The following is a 19,611-nucleotide window of genomic DNA, read 5'->3' on the forward strand; positions in this document are numbered from 1 at the left end:
GAAAACATGAGACCAACTTCCAAATTCAGTCCCGAGGCAGGCTGGAGGGGTGGTAAGGGTGGAGATACATGGGGCGCATATGAGATTTCAAATGAGTAGTCAAGTTTTGTTTTAAGATAAGTGATAAGAATATAGATGCCTGGGGGTTTTCATGCCTTTAAGATGTATTTTTAAAAAATTCAAACACAATATCTTTATTTTATTTATTTATTTTTATGTGGTGCTGAGGATCAAACCCAGTGCCTCACACGTGCAAAGTAAACGCTGTACCACTGAACCACAACCCCACCCACTAAATGTATTAAATATCGAATGATTACATTTTAAAACAACATACCCAGTGGTGCAGAGATGGTAACTGGTGTTAGCTCTGGGTAACAGGTGGGTGGTGAGGAGTACTGTGGAAAGAAGGCCCATGGACTACAAGCAGGGATGTTTGGTCTTGCAGAGCGGAACTGGAGTCGTGGCTGCTCTAGAGCAGAAGACTGAAGTCTAGAGACTCAATCTGAGCAGAGAGGATGGTCTCAGGGGTAGACAGAAGACTCATCCTACATCTCTAAAATGAGGCTGTGTGTCTTCCTTTCTACTACGCCTCCCATTTGCTTTTTAGCAGACACAGGTTTACCATCTTAAATGGGAAAGAAATGCACCAAATTCTCTTGTGTGCATTGATTTTGGTGCCCCATGGGATCTGATGGTCTTATTTAATATCTGATTACTGTTGAGCCCTTGAGTGAACATTTTGGTCCCTTTAGTTCTCAGTTGTCTTCCTCTTTGACTTTGTTGTTTTAAACTCCATAATCCAGGACTGGGGATGTGGCTCAAGCGAGTAGCGCACTCGCCTGGCATGCGTGTGGCCTGGGTTCGATCCTTAGCACCACATACCAACAAAGATGTTGTGTCTGCCAATAACTAAAAAATAAATATTAAAATTCTCTTTCTCTCTAAAAAAATAAATAAATAAACTCCATAATCCACAGAAATGTCTTATCACATATAGAAACTGCATCTTTGATAAAGATGGTTCAAATGCCCCAAATCCAACTGGGCACTCAGTATTCCCAGCTATTCTGGAGGCTGAGGCCAGAGTCTCACAAGTTCAAGAACCTCGGTGTCCTACCTGCTGACCGACTTCTCAGTTGTCTTTCTCTCTGACCAGTGTAGTGTTAGCTGCCTCCTTTTTCTTGATCTTCACCTCTTTCCATGCCGGGGACTGTGCCCTCTAGGACGTTCTGCCTTGCTGACCGGCCTTCTTCCTCATTCCTTTTCTCTATCTGACCTCTAGAACTTTCCCAAGGTACTTGGTCCCTTTTCCCATGGTTTCTTGTAAATGAATCAAGCTTTAGCAACTGGAGGTGGAGTCCTCAAGTCCTATGAACTGTGCTAAGCTGTGACTGCACCCAAGCCCTGTCAGTTTGCTCCACGAGTTTCTTCACCTGTGAAATGGCCAGGCTGTGTGTCCCTCATTCTGGAAATCTATAGCAGCTTTTAAAAAATTTCAACTTCTAGGTCCAGCAGTATCCGACAGCCCATCTGGCCGGCTTGCCAGAGTCAATTGCTAAATGGTCAAGCTGGTTGTTGAACCGTTGTTTTTAAGGGTTAAATCACGTAAATTCACAATTAAGTTGTTCAGAACAAAAGTAAAAAGTGCTCAATGTCCATCACTCTCTAGTTATTGGATCGCATTTTATTATTATTGTGTGTGTGTGTGTGTGTGTGTGTGCACGTGCATGCAGGGGGGAGCTGGGGATGGACCCCAGGGCCTCTCACATGCTGTGCAAGTGCTGTACCTCTGGGCCACATCCCCAGGCCTCTGTCATCAGTTCTTTTGAAGCTACTCACATTGCTTGTGTCTGAATGGTGGGAATTGCTGCTACACTGCTGCTCGCGGCCTTCTGTCTCCACAGTCAGGACATCGAGTTGGGAGGTAGAATCAGTCATGGAGGGAGTATCTTCACCATAGAGGTCAGTAAGTTCTACAAGTTAGAGTTTACTTTCTTGTTTCATTAATTGTTTCCATTTAAGAAATTGATGGAGGCATAGTTAGGAAGGTAGATGGACTTAAAAATGTGTAGAGCATTGAGCCCTCTCATCATCAACATCACAGAGAGGTGAGGCAATATTCTTTAACACTAAGCCCATCGTCTAATTCAGCATGTCTGGGGCACATGAGTGCAGTTTTGACACACAGCTTTCTTATTTCACATTTATATGACTCATTAAGATGAACAGAAATACCAACCAATATTCATGTCAGGATAATCCTTTTTGGTCAATGAAAACCATAGATTGGCTATGGATGCAAGAGTTTGGAGGGGGAAAAAAGAGTCAGTCAAGGATTCTGTGAGGATCAATTGGCTATATGTGGAATTATACTAAGAAATATTGTGGATTTCACTATTACTTGTCATTTGTGTTTGTTATGTATTGAGTTGTGTTCCCCCATATTCGTGTGTTGAAATCTTAACTTCAGGAAGTCAGCTCGTGACTGTATGTGGAGATTGGTGCTCCAAGAGATAACAAGACTACCATGAGATGACTAGAGCGTCTCCATCCAACAACAGGTGCCCTTGTAGCAAGGAGGGATTAGGACAGACATGCTTAGAGGAGAGCCGGCTTGAGGACACAGCATGAAAGCAGCCATCTGGCATCCCTGAGAGAGGCCTTGGAAGAGACCAACTCTACCAACAGCCAGGTCTTGGACACAGAACTGTGAGACAATGAATTCCTGTTTTTTTAAAGCACCCAGTCTGAGGCATTTTGTTTTGGCAATGCTAGCAAACTAATACATGCCACATGTCCTTTATGTCAGTACAGTTTATAAAACCACCCACTTGGAGAGTGTTGAGGGCAGAATTTTGTCACCAAAAAGATATGGTGATGCCTTAACTCTCTGGTTCCTTGGAGAGAGGGGTCAAGATTTTGCAGGCAGTCAAGATGAGGTGATACTGGGTGAGTATGCCCAACACCTGGCCTCCTTAAAAGAGGACGGACGGTTCAGACACAGACACCCACAGGGAGACGCCATGCAGTGGTGGAGGCGTAGACAGGAGCGCTGCATCTGGAAGCACAGGAACGCCAGGGAAGGCTGGCAACCACGGGAGCCAGGAGAGAGGACAGGACAGACTCTCCCTCGGAGCCTCAGACGGAGCCCAGCCTGCCAGCGTGAGATCTCAGACTTCTTGTCTCCGCAGCCACGGGAGAATCCATTCCCCTTGTCTAAGCCACCGGTCTGTTTGGAGATCTGTTAGGTCAACTCTAGAAAATGAATACAGGAATGAATGCAGCTCACTGCGGCTTGTCAAACGCACTCTCTAGAATTAAAAGCTCACATTTATCATCTGGGTCGGAAAAAAAGAAACAAGCCAATCCATCTTGAGTAGGGCCTGGGCCTCTTCTTCCCTGAGATGCCGCTGACCCGTGGGAAGCCGTTTATCAAATCCAGGCTGACTGTTCCTGACACTGTCTGCGGCCGAGGCTTTTGGAGGAGCTGCTCACATGGAATTCTAAGTCTGCTCTGTACTGGGCCCTGGCTTCCTGGGACTTCTGCATTTTCCTGGACTTTATCCCTCTGGACAGAGTGATGGAGGAGGGGATCCTAGGGGTTCCCAAGCAGCCTGCAGGGCTGTTCATTTCCTGTTTTCTCTCATCTCTTAACATCCTCAAAATCTTCCCCAAGTGGCTACTTTTGCTCTCAGTTTTTCTTAACCCTTTTCGTCCCTGGTTCCTACATGAAGTCCCTGTGGCCAGGATGCCTCGCTTCCTATGCCAATGGCTAGCTTCCTCGGGCTTCACAGTTGATCTCCTGGAGAGATTATTTTATGCCTCATCTGTGTCCTTCATCATTGGTGCTTAGAGAGATAATGAGACTACCATGTCAGAGGAGGTGGTTGGTAAGTGGACACTGCATAGGTGGGCACCGGCCACCAGTGCTCCACCCCAGCCATTGCTCTTCATCATCAGGAGAGGAGGAATGGGTTATTCGGTTTTTTAGTCTTTGGATGTTGCCTCTTCTCCCACCCAGTTTGCAATCTGGAAGGTATTTTACTCAGTGCCAGACCCTCTGCTGGTGCTGGAGTTTGGAACAGAAAAGATGCAGAAATCAGAAAATCCATTAGAGCGAGGGTGACATAGTGGGCTCCATGGAACTCCTGGGTTTGCTGGATATCAGATATCCTTGCTATGGTAGGCTGCAATGCACTCTCTCCCCAAAGCTATCTACATCCTAATTTGGGGGAATCTACAAATTTTACTTGATATGAAAACAGGGTCTTTATAAATGTGATTAAGTTAAGGACCACTGGGCACGCTGGCACATGTCTGTGATCGCAGCAGTTTCGGAGGCTGAGACAGGAGGATCACGAGTTCAAAGCCAGCCTCAGCAACATTGAAGTGCTAAGCAACTCAGTGAGACCTTGTCTCTAAATAAAATACAAAATCGGGCTGGGGATGTGGCTCAGTGGTCCAGTGCCCCTGAGATCACTCTCTGGTAACCCAACCCCCAAATAAAGTTAAGGATCTTAAAATGGGGAGATTGTGCTAGATTATTCAGTTGGATCATGTATGTAACAACATGTATTCTAAGAGAGGGAGGCATAAGGAGATGTGACAAAGACACACACACAAAGTTGATATGGCCACAGAGGCAGAGACTGATGTGGCTGCAAGCCAAGGGAGGCTGGCAGTCACCAGAAGTTGAAAGAAGCAATGAATAAATTCTCCCTTTGAGCCTCTAGAAGGAGAGCAGCCCTGTTAACACCTTGATTTTGTCACAGTGATAGAGATTTTAGACTTATGGCTTTTTAGATCTGTGAGAAAATAAATTTTTTGTTGTTTTAAGCTATGAGACTTGTGGTAATTTGTTATAGTAGCCACAGGAAATGAAAATACATACTGTTCTTTTCTGCAGGTCTAAGATTAATCATTGACCAGACACAAAGGGAGCAGCCAGGGAGTGTTTGCAAAGAGCCTGACTTGGGAATTGGATATGAAATTGATAGCATGTTCAGATCTCTTTCTCACTACAAGGAAATCCCCAGCACAGGATGGTCAGCATTTTATGTGTGTTTGCCCTGTATCATCAACTATAGGGCAACAACTATGCATTCTAATTTTAAAAAATCTTCATTATAGTGAAAAAAAATCTGGTAGATGCTTAATAAATATTTGCTGTTAATGCTGAATGTGATTATTTCTTTCAGGATTTATTTCTGGCTTAGCATTCCAGAAGCTTCTATTGCCTTTAACTTCATTGTGTAAATGTGTCACATTTTATTTATTGATTTTTTTTGTGGTGCAGGGGATGAAACCCAAGGCCATGTGCATGCTAACCAAGCACTCTAGCACTGAGCCACACCCCCAGACCCCAGCACATTTTAAAATTTAAGTCAGTCGACCCAGGTCTTTCTTTCTGCCATTCAAATCCAGCCTCAAACACATTGGCTGAGTGTTTTAATATCCACATATCATTGCCACTTTATGAGAAAGATTCGTCTGCCAATTAGGCCTGCAGAATTGAAACAAGTTGTTTTTTTAATCTTTTGAAAATGAAATTCTGGAATAACTACCATGTGATCTGAAGTAGCAGGTGTGATTAATCATTAGTTTATTCTCCTCCTCCCTCCCCCGACGACACAGTGCATTTTGATTTAGATGGTGGCCATACCCTGGTTATCTCTTAGGTTCTTGACAGAAACTAATTAGGGATGAGGCTGGAAAAGGGCAACTTGTCCATTTGAGTTCATCATCAGGAAAGAAGTAATTGAAATTTGAAATTTTGTATAGCACACAAAACACACTGAGCTGAAAAACTACAAGTTCAACCAGTTTGCAAAGCAAAATGCAAAGTGGAAGAAAAAACTAAAATTTGCTGTTCTCAGATGAGGAATTGGGTACCCTCTATAAGCACCCTTGAGAGTTTACTGAAGGGGAAGGCATGCTCAGTGTTCACACTTCTCTTGTTTCTGTCCCCTCAACCCTTACAGTTCCAGACCCTTAAACTCTAGGTTGAAGAGTATGGGATACCCTATCAGTGATGGAGAAGGTACCTAGAAAATCATTCGTCTATTTCTAATAAATGCATCCAATGATCATTTTGTTTGTTTTGTTTTATGGGACAGTAAAGCTGGATTTTGGATTTTCCTTTTTTTCCAGTACTGGGAATGGAACCCAGGGCATCTTACATGGTAAACACGTGCTGTACTTCTGATTTACATACCCAGACTTATAAAATTTTATTTTGAGACAGGGTCTGGCTAAATTGCTTAGGTTGACCTTGAACTTGTGATACTCTGGCCTCAGCCCCCAGAATGGCTGGGAATACAAGTGCCCAGTTGGATTTGGGATATTTGAACCAACACACAACATCTTTGTTTGTATGTGGTGCTGAGGATCGAACCTGGGCTGCAGGTATGCCAGGCGAGCGAGCTACTGCTTGAGCCACATCCCCAGCCCATCAAAGTTTAATTCAATTCAGCTCCTTCTCTGAGCTATACATTAACTAAGATATGGTGTGACCCTGCCTTCTTGGGGGACAGGTACACAGTGACATACCTTACCGTGTGATGCATTGAGCAAGAGTCTGGATTATTTCCTGGGCGAGACGGGATAGGGATGATTCACCATTTGCTAATAGAGGAGAAGGTGGGACAACCCAGGCAGAAAGACAAGTGGCAGCCTGGTGCGTCCTTACCATGGAGCTGAGGAAGCGCCTGGTCTTGGGAATCCAGAGTTCATCCTACAGGTCAGAGTAGGCAGGCCTGGCTGCTCTTGGGAATCACCTGGGGAACTGAAAAACAATCAATGCCCGAGCCCACATTGCATCCTTTGCAAAGGTAGAGCCTGGGCACTATTATTAAAAAAAAAAAAAAAAAAAAAAAAAAAAAAAACAGTCCCAGGATTGAGAATCACAGCTCTAAATAAGAAGTTGAAAATTTTTCTCTAAAGGATCAAATAGTAAAGATTTTCAGTTCTGTGGGCCAGATATCCTCTGGGGCAACTACTCAAGCCTGCTGTTCTGTCCATGTGAACACAAAAGCCCTGACAATAGGAAAACAAATGACTGTGGCTGTGTGCCACAGAGCCTACTGACAAACGGTGGGGTGTGCTCTCCCAAGCCCCGCTCTAGACAATGGGGAGCGATTGAAGTTAAAAAAACGCACTAATTTGAAATTGCATTTATATTTTATGACATATAAGTAATATATGAATCTACCCACACTGTAAAGGAATCTAAACAATACAAAGCCCAAGGTTTTTTTTTTTTTTTTAATTCTGTCATTCAAATACCAGACCCCTTCCTGGATAACAAAGTGTTACAATGGTGTATGTTTTTCTAGAACTTCCAAGAACCTTCTTCTTGCTTGTTTTTTTTTTTTTTTTTAATATATACATCTAATAGAAAAATGAGTTTGTTTAGTATATTTATAGTTTGTCTTTTTTTTCCTATACTGGAGATTGAGCCCACAGGTGCTCTATCGCTGAGCTATACCCCAGTCCTTTTTATTTTTCATTTTGAGACAGGGTCTTGCTAAGTTTCTTAGGGCCTCACTAAGTTGCAGAGGCTGGCCTTGAACTTGTGATCCTCCTGCCTCAGACTTCTGAGTAGCCAGGATTGCAGATGTTCTTGAACTATCTTTTCCCCCACATAATAATATGTCTATCTGGTTTTTTGTTGTTGTTGTTTTTGTTTTTGTTTTTTTTGGTTTTGCATGGTATTGTGAAACACGAAAGTCCTATTGCTCATTGAACTATTTCCTGAGAGGGAGAACTATTTGAACTGCCAACACTAAGCTAGTTTTGTCTTATAAGATGGTGCTTTCACTTGGTTCAACCTACTGTTCTGTATCCTATTTTTATGGCCATTACAAGCATTACTGCCACAAGCATCTTGCAATGTGTGCTCACATATTTCCCTGGGCAGATTCTAAGACACTGAACTTCTGGTCACTGGGCATATCAGTTAGGAAGGAATCTTCGGTTAAACTCCAGGTACCAACTCTGGTAAACTTCAACATAAAGAGCAGCTATTGGCAGGCTGTGGGGCAGCTCATAAGATGGAGAGGAAGAACAAAAGCCTGGCCTTTGGACCTGTCAGGACCCAACAGTCTCAATGACAGTATCCACTCCACAGCCTCTCAGCGGAGCACTGGTGGGTGGATGGAGGCCGCATTTGGCTTGTTCCTTGTCTTATTCCATCCAAATCTTGGGAAACAGTAGACCTGAGGTCACCATGATATGGAGAGAGAAATCATTGGGTGATAGCCTCAACCTAATCAGTGAATTAATTCCCATGGGATTAACCGAGTGGTAACAGGAGACAGACAGGTTATGGCTGGAGGAAGTGGTTCATTGGAGACGTGACTATGGGGTATATATTTTGTATCTGGAGATGGAGTCTATCTCTGTTTCCTGATCATCATGTGAGCTGCTTCCCTCCACCATACTCTCTGCCATGATGTCCTGCCTCACCTGGAGCCCTGAGGAATGGGGTCTGCTGTGTATGGATTGAGACCTCTGAAACTGTGAGCCCCTGAATAAACTTTTCCTCCTCTACAGTTGTTCTGGTCGGGTTTCTCAGTTACAGCAGCAAAAAAAGTGACTAAAGCACCCTGTCTCAAAATAAAAAATAAAAAGGGCTGAGGATGTGGCTCGGTGGTTAAGTGCCCCTGGGCTCAATCCCTGGTACACAAAACACACACACACATAATAAAAAATAAAAGAGGGGAAGGACATGGTTCATCATTTTTATTCAGTTTTAGCTTAAAAAATGACTGTTGGCTACAAATGGCTAAGGGGATTTTTTTTTTTTTTGGCCCAATTATGGCCAGGAGGTTTTCAAAATAGCATAGCACTTTTTTGAAAAAAACATACATATACAAACAAAATGCAGTTATCTCAACCTGATATCTAAATTAAAATCCATTAAGTTCCACATTTTCAGGTGTGTGGATGTTTCAACAAATTTGACACAGACATGTTAAAATAGGTTGGAAATCATACTGTAGAACTTATGCATTAATATAATCATATTCTTCTTCTTATATTATTATTATATTACAGTTTACATGATTATGTTATGTATTGATACTATATTTAATATCAATATTTAAGTTTTTATGGGTGTGCAACACAAGGGACCCTGGGACAAAATGGATTAAACCTCAGGAGCTCAGTCGTGGTTGTGAGGAGAAAGACATCTGTGTGAGAGGAGTCGGTAATTTGAGGAGCTATATTTGGGGTTTTCTCTCTGCTCACTCTAAGGAATATCATTATTTTTAGTTATGTACAAGAAGTTATCTTCCAAACTGACAAGTAAAAATAGGGCCTTTTCGTCTATTTTAGAGGGTTCAGGTTAAACTGGGTTAAATACCCACCTCCAGTCTTGACCAGTTAGTTTGAACTCATAGCTCTGGTTTTTGCTATATCTTAAAAAAAAAAGTAGATTTACAATATAAAAGAAAATAATAAAAATTGAAGGAAAAGAAAAACCACTAAGAGGCACGTTTACATGATGTGCACATTGCCTGTCACGTCTGGGCCTCAGTTTTCTTACCTGCCCCACCGCTTACTAGTAATGTGACCTTGGGTGAGGGACTTGACTTCTCTCAGTGTCCACATCTGAAAAATGGGGATTATAATGGTTCCTTCTCTTGTTATCTCCCAGGGTCAAGGGAGAGAGTGCACAGAAAGTGCTCAAAGCTGTGCCTGACACATTCCAGCTTCATGTTGGTTGTTGCTCTCACAGTGTGATAGATTTGGCTGTTACTTAGGGGATAGGGTAGGTACAAGAGGAACTATTATTTCAGTATCAAGTTTGAACATCCCCAACTCCTTAGGGGCAAGACGGGTGGTTCCCAGGGAGTGAGCCAACCTTCCAGCCCGATCAATCCTCTCAACTGAGAGAAAAGAGTTGAGGGCTGGGAGCAGAAGTGAATATCATGGAGTAGGCAGGAGGCAAAGAGAAAGGAAGAGGAGGAGACAGGAGCTGAACATTCATGCAATAACAATGTGGAGTTAAACCTGTCAGGCCTGAGATAGGAGGTGGATGGCCTTGGGTTACACGGTGTGTGCACTCTGCTTGGGCCCATGTGTTTGGCACCTGCTGCATCAGAAGGTGCTCCTGATCCAGGTCTGGGGAGGCCGGAGCATTGCAGTGTTAAGAGCCCAGCATTTGGTCCTGGTTGTCACCTCCCAGCTACGTGATCCTGGGCAAATCACTTAATCTCCACAGGCTCAGTCCTCTTCCTCCGTGCAGCAAGTGGGTGGGCTCTCAGGTTCACCTAGCTCTAGCTTTCTGTGGCTTTATAATCCCTCCTGACCTTGGCTATGGAGAAAGAATAAAGTTTAGCTTCTGTATGGAAATTGGCTTGACTTCCTCTAAGTCTTTCAGATTTTTTCCGAGCAAGAGCTTGAAATCCTAAATTCTTTTTCCACTCATGTCTTTTGTATTGATTATGGTCATCTAAGAGAGAAGTAATGGGACACATTATTAAGAGTTCTTTTTAAAGCATTAATATGGCAGCTAAGTTTTGAAAACCTAACTTGTCCCTACAGCTTTGGGTTCACTGTCTATCTAGCCTATTAATTCATGGTTTTTTTTTTTTTTTGTTTTTGTTTTTGTTGTTTGTTTTGTTTTTTAAACAAACAAGAGCTGATAAGTGTAGTTTAGTGGTAAAGTTCTTGCCTAGAACATGTGAGGCCCTGGATTTGATCCCCAGAGTCATCAGAAAAACAAATTCCAAAAGCCCCAATTTGTGAAGAATCAAATTCAATTCTTATTGGATAAGCCATAAGTATCCTAGAAACAAAGATGCATTAGAAGGTCTTGTAAAATTGGCATTTCATGTGAGCGAGTGACTCCCTAAGTCTAATGAGTAAATCATCTTTCTTATTGAAGAGATTTAATTTTTCTGGCTCATGTTAAGCTTACCTGCCAGAGTCGCCTTTGGAATAAAATGAAACATTTGGAAAACTGCTATCAATAAAAAAGATATTTTGAGAAATTCACACTCTGAGAAAGATGAGAAGGTCCTCTTTGATGAACTGGAAGGCCCTGGTTTGGGTGAGCAGAGCCGACACAGGGATTAGTGGGGATTAGTGGAAGTTAGTCTTTGGGGTTAAGGGCTTCCTCCAGCTTTGGCACAGAGGCCAGGGTGGGAATGAGAGCACCTCTGCCCGGGGAAGGTCCCTATCCGGAAGGGATTTGTCAGGTATGCCTTGGAGCTTTTTGATGGAGCTGCCAAGGTTCCCTCTATAGATGTGGGGACAACCAGCTTAGCAAGGCCCAGCTGAGGGGCCACTGTAGAAGAAAGGCCAAGTGAACATGATCACAGTATTACGGGGGTCGAGACGCAGGGCAGGTGGAAAGGACAGCTGTGGCCACAGGCTGGGATAAAGCACTGCGTAGTGGTTGTCATAGATGTTGCAAAATTTTACCCAACAGACTTACAGTGAGCTCTTGAGAATAAAAATACACAGCACCAGGTGCAGAGAATCCAGCTCCAACTTGAATTTGATGACTGTGAGACCCAGCTCTGGGCGGTTTCCCAAAGATTCAGACCCAGGACTGCCAATGTCACTTTCTCTATTCCTTTCTCAGGACTCCTGGGACCAGTGTGTGGAATATTGGGTGGCTTGGGGCAGATCTGTAGACTAGAAATCTGAAATCAAGGAGTTGGTGAGCTTTTTGGAAGCTCTGGGAGAACCCGTCCCCTGCTTCCCTGCTAGCTCCTGGTAGTCACCAGCCATCCTGGGCACTCCTTGGCCTGTGGACACACCATTCCAGTCTCCAACTCTGTTGTCACGTGGGGATCCTCCCTGTGTGTCTCTCTGTCCCCCATTTTCCCAGGCATACTGGACTCAGGGCCCACCCTGACCTTGTTTGACCTCATTTTAGGTTGAGCACATCTAGGATTATCCTATTTCCAAATAAGGTTACATTCCCAGGCACCAGGGATTAGGGCTTGAACCTTTTGGGTTTGTTTTATTTTTGTTTTTTTGGTACTAGGGATTGAACCCAGAGGTCTTTACCACTGAGCCACATCCCCAACCCTTTTTATTTTTTAAGACAGAATCTCACTAAGTGGCTGAGGGCCTTGCTAATTTGCTCGGGCTGGTCTCCAACTTTTGATCCTCCTGCATTAGCCTCCAGAGTTGCTGGAACTACCGGTGTGTGCCACCACACCCAATTCTGGACTCACCTTTTCGAAGAGACTTAATTCAACCTAGAACACTACCTAAGATGGACTGGCTGGACTGGTTCCATTATCTGAGTTCCCTTAAGTGCAACAGGGCTGTTGTAGTGTGGTGTAGGACTCCTTGTCCTCTTAGCCCAGAGCCCTGCACTCAGAACGCTTGCAAACTTTGGACAAAGCCTACTGAAGTGCAATGTGAAGCCAGCCACTTTACCTGTCGTGCGGACAGCACAAGAGCTGAAACAGAAGAGCCTTGTTCTAAGGGTCTGTTTAGCACCGAGTCAACAAATTCCAGAGGCAACACCAGAGGGCTACAGATTTCTACTCTCAGGGGTTTGCTAGGAGTCTGTCTGGTTGGAAATTTTATATCATTTTATAATGATCACACTGTTCTGCAGAGGCCAAAAGCACTGAGTTCTTAGTGGCTTGGAATCAGTGCTTAAGACTTCTCTTTCCTGCACCTTATTAAGCCAATTTCATCTTGCTTTGCCTATTATGATTAGAATTAGTAGACCAACCAGAAGCACTGCACAGAATGGGTTCCCCAGTGCCGACTGAGAAACTGGAGCTGTAGCAACTCCTTAAATTATCCCCAGAAGTGCCTTTCTGGTGAGGAATTCAAAAGGAATCTAAAATACTTCACAGAATGTCATCTTCTGTTCTTAGTTTAATCCAGAAAGTATTTCTTGAGCAATTGCATAGCTGGCCTAATGAGACGTCGCACGAGTGTCAACTCAGTGTTACTCATTCTGGGAAACCTGCAAGTTAGCCAGGAACATATGTGGACCTGAGCTATTAGGAGACACTATTAAGAAATGAATGTTGATCCTACACTGAGTGCTCAGGGTGAGCCTCAACCTGAGGGGCGGTGGGGAGTGCAGTGGACAGGGGGAAGGAGACTTCATGGAGAGGGCTTGGTCTGTGGGTGCAAAGGAAGAGGCAAGGTGGGTGGGGTGGGAGGTCAGTGGGAAACAGATCAGTGAAGTTTCTAGTAAAGGCTTCACAGTCTCCTGTGTTGGTCTGGAACCCAGGACGGCACAGACACTTAAGGCTGATGGAATGTGCCCCGGCAGCTCATTGATTTTATCCACTGTGGCAGAATTTAGAGCTGGGGTGTGAATTCGCAACACTGGAAGGGAGGTACTATTATTATCCCAATTTTACTAAGAATGGGGATCTAAGTCAAGGAGAGATTATGTAATTTGCCCAAGGTCACATAGTACAGATAGACCCAGGATCCCAAACCTAGGACCTTCTTTTTGCACTCTACCAACTGTGCTACATCCCCAGCCCTTTTTAAAGTTTCGTTTTGAGGCAGTGTCTGAGAAGTTGCTGAGGCTGGCCTTGAAGCTGCAATCCTCCTGTGTTAGCCTCCCGAGTTGCTGGAACTCCAGATGTACACACCCAGCAGAACCTGTTCTTAATCACTATGCTCAATTTATGAATTTATTAGAGGCCGATTCTCCTTGTCTGTAAAATAAGGAATGTGGTAATCCCTTATAGGGTTGTTGAAAGATTAGAAATAATGAACAAAACATGCCTGACATCTAGTAGGCACTTAACAAACAGCAGCCTGTGTTGTTATTCATGATTGGCCCTGTGGCTATATGAAACCCACCACATCCCCACCCTTTGCTGAACCTTGGAAAGTGCTGCCTGAGAGCTTGCAGGAATGCAGATTCTTGGGTCTCTCCTGGACCTTTGCATCAGAAGCCTATGGGAAGGGGAGGCAGAGAGTGACTCTTAATAGGCTTTCCAGGTGATTTGAAGACTCAATAACGTTTTAGACACTGGTGCTTGTCTTCTAGTAAGATCTTTACAATTTCTTCCAGAGACTCATTAACTGTGTCCTAAGCCAATGCTTCTCAGCTTCCATTTGGGATGGTTCCCTCCCCCAGATTTCCAGCTTCCTTTTGTATTTTTTCATCTAATATTGCATTTGTTTCTCTCTCTTGTGGCGACCTGTTCACAGAGAGAGATCTGAACCAGAAATGGCTCATTGTCAGGCTTCTCATTTCCAGGGTGGTGTGCTAGGAAAGGATGCAGGAGAGCAGACAGGCTGCACCAGGACACGTGGTCCACTTCCAGCTGGGCTGAGGGCCAAGCTCTGTGGCTTCCAGCATATTTGTGCCCTGGTTCCCCTACCCTCTCCCTACAGCACACACAGTGGTTCCAAGACGCCCGAGGATCCCCAGCTCCATGGGTGCCCAAGTCCCTTAGATAAAACCGAGTGGTGCTTGCGTAGAAACTGCGCACATCTTCCTGAATGCTTTGAATCATCTCTAGGTTACTTACGATGCCCAGCATCTCAGGTGAATGCTGCGTAAATAATACTGTATTGTTTAGGAAATAATGAGAAGGAAGGGAGTCTGTCTGTGCTCATTACAGATAGGATTTTTCAAAAAAAAGTATTTTTGGTTTGAGGTTGGATCCATCCAGGGAAATGAAAGATCTGTATACAAAGGCCATCTTCCCTTTCTAATGTCAGACTTTCATTTTAAAATAATAGGAAAGTATTGTGAAAGTGCAAAGGATCGTAGTAAACTCAGGTATTAACACAGCCTCTTCTTCTCTCTTGGTAGACATTTTGAAGTTCAGAAACACTTCGTTCTTGGCTCCTTCCCTCTCCCTCTTTACAGCAAATTCTTCCTCCTTGTCGGCCGGGAGTGTGGCCAGATGTGCTTCTGGAATGTTCCCCCTGGACACGTTTGCTGCCCTGTGTCTGTGAGTAGAGGCGTCTGAGGCACCTGGCCCGGTGGTCTTGTTGGGACCCCTTTATCAACTTCCCCTCCCCCACTGCATTTAGTTACCTAATTTCCTTCACGGAACCATGTCTGGCCAATGTGCCTTGCCTGGGTGTTTGTCCCCCAAACCCCTGTGTTGGAACTTAACACCAATGTAGTGGTTTGGGGAGGTGGGGCCTGAAAGGAAAGTGAGACAGCAAGAGACGGGCAAGCGAGAAATGAAGGACGGAGACCAGGAAGAGAGCCACTCGGAAGTTTATTCTTCAAAGCTGAGGCACAAAGGCAATCTGTCCATAGAGAGGAGAGAGGCCCCAGGATGTTCGGGTGTTCCGCTTTTGTCGGGTAGGGGTCTGGAGTTGTAGCTGTGGCTCAGGGGTGTTATGTCAGAGCTAGGCCGGTGGGAAGAGCATGGGATTGGCTTAGGTCGATGGCACCATGGGGCTTTCCATTGTCAAGGGGTGGTGTCCTTCTGGAATTGGCTTAGGGTTAGGGGTAGGTCACTAATGGGGGTGGGGGGAGTTCCGGTAAGAAGTACAGAAACTCATAAGATGGCGGTTAACATTTAAGATGGCTGCTCAGATGTTAAATCAGTACCCTGTAGGGCCTCGGGGAGGTGATGAGGTCGTGGGATGGAGCCCTCATGAGTGGGATTATGAAAGGCCCCAGAGAGCTCCCTGGCCCCTTCTGCCATGTGAGCTCAGCTAGCAGTGCCAGGAACTAGAGAGCTGGCCCTACCAGATCCTGAATCCACTGGCTCCTTGGTCTTGCTCTTCCCAGCCTCCAGAACTGGGAGAAATCACGTTCTGTGGTTCATAAGCCACCGGATCTGTGGCACTTTGTCACAGTATCCTGAGTGGGATAAGGAATAGGGAAGTCTCCGTTAATCTTCACAAGAGAAAGCAAAATGTACCAGGGAAAAGCTGACCACACCCACACATGGCTGGGTTTCAGAACCACTGAGAAACAAGTCCTGTCCCAGAATAGTCCAGAGCTTAGCTGTCACATGAGTGCAGTGAAGATGATTTCTCTGATTGGAGGAGTTGCCTCTCCTATAAGTATCTTGCCCTTTCCTTTTTGTTTGCATTTTTAATTGTTCCTGAGGACAAAGCAGATAGATGTGGAATTGTCAGGTCCTAACAACGGACTCATTTCACCATGTGTTCCTGAACAATTCATTCCTACTGTCCCAGTGGGAATGACCACGTCTTCTTTGTTCCCATCTCACCAGCATCAAAAAACACCTTTATAAAAACTGGCATCAATCTCATAAATGAATAAATTGGTTTAAATGACATTAAAAAAAAAACTGGTAAGGAAGATTTTTTTTCCCCTGAGTTTATCCACCGCTGTATTTTTCTCTTATATTATTTTCCTCACCCTTTCCTGTGTGCATTAGTTGGGTTCTCATTGATTTTTAAATTTCTTACATTTATAAAGTATATTAATCCTTAGTCATATCGCTGCAAATATCTTCCTCTGTGTTTGGTTTGCTTATGATAATTTTTCCAATGATAATAAGGAGTTAAGTGAAACTCATTAATCTTCTCCTTTGTCATTTTTTTCATTATTTGTTATCTTTAGAATGTCATTCCCCACTATTAAAATACTTGTTATGAATCCTCAGTGGGTGTGTTTGTCGGCTCCTTCCTCGGCCCCTCCCTTTGGGGTCACGGGAGGTAAGGCCCAGCCTTGTGTCTTCTCCTGCAGCTTTCTCACCTTGCTGGGCCTGGCACTCCCTCTGGCTGGAACCATCCTCGTGGCGGCCAGGGGACAGGGCCCTGACCCTGGGACTTCACCAACACCCGGGACACCTTCCACCCAGTATGGGAGTGTGCCTTTGAGAGAGGCAGAGAGCAGGGGGCCAAGAAGTAGGTTCCAGTGGATGGCTTGCCCCACCCGTCTCTCTCCCCCAGGAGCCATGAGTGGAGGAAAAGGTAGGCATTTTGCATTTTCATGAACCTAAGACCACCCAAGAGAGGTGACTTGGTTGGAAAATGACCCCTCCAGCACTGGGTTCTAGGGAATGCCCAGCAGCTTCTAAATGTCACTGAGGAGGCCGGCTCCCTGCTGCTCACAAGTCCGCCTTTGTTTCCCACCCGGGTGCCCAGGCAAAGCAAGGTCACCAAAAAGGCCGCTTTATTTCTTGGGTACAATTATCCAGTGTGTTTTTGTGCTCATCAAAGACTAGGTCAGGACCGAGCTCAGGGTTGTGATGTGGTCAGTCTCAGGACAACTCAACAGGGCTCAGAGGTGCTTCTGCCATCACTGAGGTAAATAAATGATTTACACACATCCTGAAGCCCAGGTAGGGGTGAGTGTGCAACACAAGCTGATTAGTGGATCTGAGCCAGAGACAGATGTCGCACGAGGCTGGACTTGAGAGGGATGCTCTGTGTTTTGTTTTAGTGGGAAGCCACGGGCACTGACTTCATGTGCACCTGTCCATCTGCAGGGAAGAGCACCTATGCACACACTGCGCACAAGAACTGCCTCACCAGGCAAAGACCTCTAGGACACATGGAGTAATTTGGGCAGATTCTCTTTAGGGCTACACAAATGTTCTTCCTTAACTTGAATGAGGGCAAAAGAAATTAAAAAAAAATCAGTGAATGGGCCAGAAGAAAATGATATGGGATAAAGTGGCTTTAGGGAACATGTCCATGGCGGAAAGCATAGCAAAGATTTTTTCCTGACCCCCATTTGCATTTTAAACAAAAACAACAGCAAGGAGAAAAACAACAAAACATATTGTGTTAAGCTGGAGATAGTCCAAGGAGGAGCTGAGAGGACCTCAAGGTCGCTGGTACCCCCTTGTTCTCCAAGTCAGAAGCAGTTGGCTGCTCCCCAGGATGTAGCTGTGATGGAGGGCAGATTGTTTAGCTCCTGGGCAAGGGTCCTGCTGCCCTGAAACATCTACACATGGGTCTGGTTTGGCCTGCAGGGCCCTGGAAGATCAACCTGGAAGATCAGCTCTCCTGATGATCCTGTCAGATCTTGAGAGCAATTATGGTGACTGCCCAGATCTTGGAATCTCTCAATGACTTCTTGCACGATGGAAGTTCCAGACTTTTCTCTGCTCTTCGTTGGGTGGCATGGTCAGCATAGCAGAGAGTACAGGCTCAGAGATCCCCATTAAGCCTGCCTTAATTGCTAACTCTGACCTTGGTCAGATTGCTTGACCTCTATGAGCCTCAGATTCTACATGTGTAAATAGGGGCACAAGATGGGACTTGTTGAAGGAATTAAATGAGATTATATGAACTTACCTCCTCTGAATTCATTCTCCTTTCCCTTATTCTCTTCAGTTAAACCAGGAGAGGGACAGGTTAGGATTTTGATTTACTCAGACCTTCTGCTTGGACTGCGTTGACCTTGCTGAGTAAGCAGCAGGGTCAGCTGGATTACAGAGTGAAGGGAACTGAAGAATCCTGCATGGCTCTCATCAGCACTTTGCCAGCCCCCAGAGACCCCACTTCAGACCAGTCGGCAGGGTTTAGGGCAGACACACCTGGCGTGGCGTCAGGCATCCACGGCTGAAACTTGAGGTTCCTCACCCGAATTGAAACTCTGTGATCAGAGAAACCCAGTGGTTCTCAAACCTCAGTGTGCATCTGAATCACCTGGAGGACTTGTGACAACTCTGATCACTGGTCTGGGGACTCCCATTTTGAGAACCAGTGACCACATGCATTATTTCATCTAGTCCTCCCCATGTCCCTGTGGTTTACAAAACTTTCCATTTACAAATGAGCCAAACGGGAATCAGCGAAGCTGTCTTCCCTACAGACCAGTTATTTTCAGATGATTTTTATGACCCTGATGGTTAAGTTCATCCCCAAATAGAATTAGAGAAAATAATAATAAGAAGAACAACAACATCAACAACAACAACAATGTATTGAGTACCTGCTCACCCACCTGGCACTGAGCCAGACCTTTGGCATTATTCTAGAATCTTACTAAAACTGTCCACTCTAAAAGTGAGGAAACTAGGATCAAAGAGGTTAGAGTACTTGTGGGAACCTGGCAGGCCCTGGTCCTGTGTCTGTATCACAGAACGGGTCTTCTCAGGAAACCGAGGAGGAGTCAGGTGACACCAGGTGTAGAAAGCTGCTGGCTGTGTGCAGTTAATCGCCAAGTCTGGTGCAGGATGATTTTCCTAAATGAAAGGGTGAGTGCTGGGCCTCTGGACAGAGGTACTTCGCAGTGAGTGGCTTCGTGGAAAACTCAGATTTACCCCTAGAACCTCAAAATGCTAGGTAATTAAGTTCTTTCATTTAAGAAATTGATTTAGATTTCCAGAGCTGGGTTATAAGCCAGGTCTCATTGGTGAATAAGTTTTAATTCTGCAAAGACACATTGATGTCCACAATGTTTAAGGCACTGAGTTCTGTACAGGAAAAACTGTGAGTCTTTTGAAGCTGGTCTGAGCTTCAGAGATTCCTATTTCACAATTCCAGCCACTTAATCTGCTCTTAAGGTAGGTCAAATTAAATCTTAAAAAATACAGGAAATAAGTTAACTAGGAGTGAGTGTTCATTCCTAAAGCAATAAGGCTTAAAATAGTGATAGCAGTAGCTGTGACCCCATGTCTTCTGTGGTTTGATCTCTCTTCAGAGTATTAGCTCCTTTGTTCTTCATGATGATCCTGGGATTATAAGATCTACTCTGAG

This window comes from Spermophilus citellus (genome assembly GCF_964194105.1).
Source record: "Spermophilus citellus genome assembly, chromosome: 12".
Classification (NCBI taxonomy): Eukaryota; Metazoa; Chordata; class Mammalia; order Rodentia; family Sciuridae; genus Spermophilus; species Spermophilus citellus.